The following is a 5,658-nucleotide window of genomic DNA, read 5'->3' on the forward strand; positions in this document are numbered from 1 at the left end:
GCATCTGCCTTTGGCTCAGGTCATGATCCCAGGGCCCTGGGTTCGAGACCCACATCGGGCTCCCTGCTCAGTGGGGAGCCTGCTTCTCCCTCTGCCTGCCGCTCCCTGTTTGTGCTCTCTCTCTCTGACAAATAAATAAATAAAATCTTTTAAAAAATCACGTGGTACACTTTAAATACATTAAAATTTTGTTTGTCAGTTATACCACAATAAAGCTGGGGGTGAGGGAGGGCGAGTAAAAACAAACGAACAAAACCTGAATCCATTTCTGTTGGTTACAACCAAGAACCCTGATGCATATAAGAACAGTCTGAAAGAGGGGCACCTGGGTGGCTCAGTCGGGCGATGGGAGAAACATACACTCAGAGACCTGACTATATATAATGTGGAAGGTGCTATAACAGACACACCTACAAAGCACTCTGAGCACCCAGTGGAGGGTATCTTTTCCATCTTGAGTGGAGCAGGGGTCTAGGTCAGGCTTCACAAGAAGCTAACAAAACACGAAATGAGTCTTTAAAGGTCCGTAAGATTTCATCACACAAAGAAGAGAGGAAAAAGAATTGTATTTAAAGGGAAAGGTATGATCAAATGTATGCTAAGAGGAAGCTGAGCCTGAAGATAAACTAATTAGGGTATGAGCACCATTACATGTAAGGTTGAAGATAAAATAGGGAGAGTATCCGAAGAAGGCTATGGGAAATCAAGGTAGATAAGTAGGTAGAACTAATTTCTTAAAAAAAAAAAAAATCCCTTAAATTGACATTCCAAAATGTTTGCATTATTCTTGTCAGATTTCTGGCACTTTTAAAGCCAAGACATATTGAACCATCACCTGTGTGAGCTGGGGGGAGAAACGCAGGTCACTGAGATGAGGAATGAATTGGAACCAGAGGGTCATATTCCAGCCCCAAGGCTGGTCACTGAAAACAGGGCAAAACTCAGTAAATTCTTTTAGGCTTAAAAAAAAGCCTTATTCAGATAAAAGAGCAAAGAGGAAACAAAAGACATACAGATTAGCGAGATGATAAATTTATATCTAACTATATCAATAATCGATATAAACTATATAACTATATAAATTTAAATGTAACTATATCAATAATCACAACTGTAAACCTTAATTAAAAGACAGAGATGATAATGTACCAATTTTGGCTCATCAGTTGTGTTATGGACTGAATTTTGTCCCCCCCAAATTCCTTTGTTGAAGTGTTAATCCAGAGTGACTGTATCTGGAAATAGGGTCTTCAGAGCTAATTAAGGTTAAATGAGGTCATATGGGTGGGACTCTAATTCAATAGAACTGTGGCCTTGAAAGGAGAGGAAGAGACGGTAATATCTGCCTCTCTCTGTCTGTCTGTGTCCGTGTGTGTGTGTGTGTGTGTGGACTGCACCCAGAAAAGCAAGAAGGCAACATCTGCAAGTCAGGAAGAGGGCCCTCATCAGACTGAATAGACTGGGTCCTTGGTCTTGGACTTCTCAGTTTTCAGAACTGTGAGAAATAAATTTCTGTTGTTTAAGCTACCCAGTCTATGGCATTTTGTTATGGAAGCCACAGCAGAGTGAGAAAAATTGTAACAAATGTACTACACTAATGCAAGATGTTAATAATAGGGAAACTGGGATGCAGGAGTGAAGGGATCTAGGGGAACCCTCTGTAGTTTTCACTCAATTTTTCCATAAACTCAAAACTGCTCAAAAAAGAAATTCTAGTAGTGTTTTTTTTAAGGCAGAAATTGTCTAACTGGTTATAAGGTTATAAGGCAAGGTTCCCTATAGGGCGCCTATAAGAAATGCACATTAACTACAAAGACATAAAAGGCTAAAAGAAAGAGGACAGGAAAAGATATACCAGACTAACACTAATCAAAATAAAGCTGGGGAGCCTGTATTAATATCAGACACAAAAGGTTTCAAAGCAAGGAATCTTTCCAGAGATAGAGAAAGTCAATTCATAGTGATAAAATGTCAACCTAGCACAAAGACACAACAGTCTTCAACATTCATGCAATAACAGAGCTTCAAATAAACATAAAGCAAAAACTGATGGGATTGCAAGGAACAGTAGATAAATCCATAATTATAGTCAGAGATTTCAATAACCCTCTCTCAATGATTAATAGAACACATAAAGAAAAAGTCAGTAAGTCTATAGAGAAGATTTGAGCACCACCTCAACCAACATGATCTAATCAATGTTTATAGAACACTCCAACCCCAAACAGCAGAAAACATACTCTTTTCAAATGCATACACAAAATATACCAAAATATTTGGGAGAGTATCCGAAGAAGGCTATGGGAAATCAAGGTAGATAAGTAGGTAGAACTAATTTCTTAAAAAAAAAAAAAAATCCCTTAACGTGACATTCCAAAATGTTTGCATTATTCTTGTCAGATTTCTGGCACTTTTAAAGCCAAGGCATATTGAACCATCACCTGTGTGAGCTGGGGGGAGAAACGCAGGTCACTGAACAAGTCATAAAACAAGTCTTGATAAATTTTAAATGATTTAAGTATTAAAAAGTATATTTTCTGAACACTGAAATTTTTAATTTAATTTAATTAAAAATCAGTAACAGAAAGATCTTTGGGAAATCTCCATATACAATTGGCCCTTGGATAACATGGGAGGTAGGGATGCTGACCCACCACACAGTCAAAAATCCATGTTTAACTTTTGACTCCCCCAAAACTTAATTACTAATAGCCTACTGTTGACTGGAAACCTTACCAAGAGCATAAACAGTCAATTAACACATATTTTGTATGTTATATGCATTATGTATTGTATTCTTATAATAAAATAAGCTAGAGAAAAGAAAATGTTATTAAGAAAATTGCAAGAAAGAGAAAATACACTTATAGTACTGTGCTGTATTTATTTAAAAAAAATCTGTGTATAAGTGGACCTGCTCGGTTCAACTTGTGTTGTTCCCAATTCATTCAACTATAATTGGAAACTAACACACTTTTAAACAACAAAGGGGACAAAGAAAAATAATCAAAATTAAAATTAAAAAATATTTTGAACTGAGTACAAATGAAAACACAATATACCAAACTGTATAGGATGCCTGAGTGGTAGAATAAAAAATGGCCCCCCAAAATGTCTACATCCCGATCTCTAGAACCTGTGAATGTTACCTTATATCACGAAAGGGACTTTGCAGATGTGATAAGTTAAGAACCTTGAGACAGGGAGATTATCTTGAATTATCAGAGTAGGCCAATGCAATCACAGTAATCCTTATATGAGAACTGAGGAGGGGTCAGAATCTGAAGAGAGGACAAGCTTGAAAAGGGATGCTGGGCTGGCTCAGTTGGTGGAGCATGTGATTCTTGACCTCAGAGTTGTGAGTTTGAGTCCCACATTGGGTGTAGAGATTACTTAAAAAAAAAAAAAAAGCTGAAAAGGGCAAAGAAACATAGTCTCTCCTCAAAGATTCCAGAAGGAACCAGCCATGTCAACACCTTGACTTTAGCTCAATAAATCTGAATTTGCACTTTTAACCTCCAAAGTTGTAAAAGGACAATTTTGTATTGTTTTAAGCCATTAAGTTTGGGGAAATTTGTTACAAAGTCAACAGGACTCTAACACAGCCCTTAAAAATACAACTTAGAAGGAAATTTAGAGGAATAAATGCCTAACTTTTGCCTTATGAAACTAGGAAAAAAGCAAATTTAAAGTGGCAGAAGAAAGCAAATGATAAAAATCAGAGCAGAAAGCAATGAAATATAAAACAGAAAAACAATAGCAAAAAATAGTGAAACTAAAAGCTGGTTCTTTAAAATCATTAAAATTGATAAACCTCTAGCCAGACTGATCAGAAAAAGAAAAAGAAGACACAAATAACCAATGTCAGGAATGAGAGAAGCGATACCCCTACAAATACAACTAATGTTAACATAATAATAAGAAAGTATTATGAATAACTTTGTGCTAATAAATTCAACAACTTAGATGAAAAAGGGGACAGATTCTGCAAATTATGAACCTTCACTCAAGAAGAAATAGATAATCTGAATAGCATTATATCTAATAAAGAAATTGAATTTGTAGTTAACCTCCCTTCTTCAAAGAAAACTCCAGAGCCAGTGGCTTTACCAAGTTCCTCCAAATATTTAAGGAAGAAAAAATGCCAATTATGTACAAACTCTTCTGGTAAATTGAAGAGGATGGAATACTTCCCAATTCATTTTTTTTAAAAGATTTTATTTATTTATTTGAGAGAGAGAATGAGATAGAGAGAGAGCATGAGAGGTGGAAGGGTCAGAGGGAGAAGCAGACTCCCTGCTGAGCAGGGAGCCCGATGCAGGACTCGATCCCGGGACTCCAGGATCATGACCTGAGCCGAAGGCAGTCACTTAACCAACTGAGCCACCCAGGCGCCCCCCCAATTCATTCTATGGGGCCAGCATAACCCTGATACCAAAACCAGACAGAGAAGAAAAGAAAACCGCAGACCAATATCCGTCATGAGCACACACACAAATATTCCAAATAAAATTGTAAGTGTAAATTGTATACAACAATACATAAAAATGATAAAACATTATGATTTCACGGGGTCTATCCTCATGTATTCCACATTACATGGGACTTGAAGAATACAGAGAATACAAGATTAGCTTACTATTCAAATATCAATCAACATCATTCACTATACTTTTTTTTTAGCTAAAAAAATAAAACAACCAGAACCCCGTGTAATCATGTAAATACAGCCAGAAAAAAAATTGTTCCCTAGTAAACTAACAAACAAACAAAAACTCTGAGAAAACTGGGAATAGAAGGGAACTTACTTAGTCTGATAAAGTGTAGCCTCAAAAACAAACAAACAAACCAAAAAATGTATGGCTAACATCATATTTAATGGTGGAAATTAAATGTTCATCCCCCATAAATTCAGGAATAAGATGAGAACATGCATTTCTACCATTTCTATTCAACATTATATTGGTGAGCCTAACCAGAGCAATATGGCATAAAATAGAATAAAATAAATAAAATAAAATAAAATAAAGTAAAATTCATATGGCAGTGCAAAGGACTTAAATTGCCAAGATGTCTTTGAAAAAAGAAAAGCAAAATTGGAAGACTAACACTACCTCATTTCAAGACTTACTGTAAAGCTATGATAATCAAGATAGTGTGGCATTGAGAGACAAATAGATCAATGAGTCAGACTAGAGAGTCCAGAAAGAAACCTACACATATATGAACAGCTGACTTTTGACAAAGGTGCAAAACCAATGTAGTGGAGAAAAGATAACTTTTTTCACAGGTAATGCTGGAGCAAGTGGATAATCATATACTCCAAAATGAATTCTGATCGATATCTTGTGTCATTAAAAAATTAATTAAAAATGGATTATAGATAGAATAGTAAAACCTAAAACTATAAAACTTATAACAAAACAGGAGAAATTTAAAACTGTTGTGATCTCAAGCAAAATTTCTTAGATATAAAGCCAAGAAGGAAAAAAAAATTACAAATTGTATTTAAACAAAATTTAAAGTTTCTGGTCTTCAAAAGACATTTTTTCAGAAAATGAAGATGAAAAGCCCCAGATGGGGCACCTGGCTGGCTCATTTGGGAGAGTGTACAACTCTTGATCTCAGGATTGTGAGTTCAACCCCCACACTGGGTGT

The sequence above is a fragment of the Mirounga leonina genome, unplaced genomic scaffold (genome assembly GCF_011800145.1).
Source record: "Mirounga leonina isolate KUSES-001 unplaced genomic scaffold, KU_Mleo_1.0 Mir_168, whole genome shotgun sequence".
Classification (NCBI taxonomy): Eukaryota; Metazoa; Chordata; class Mammalia; order Carnivora; family Phocidae; genus Mirounga; species Mirounga leonina.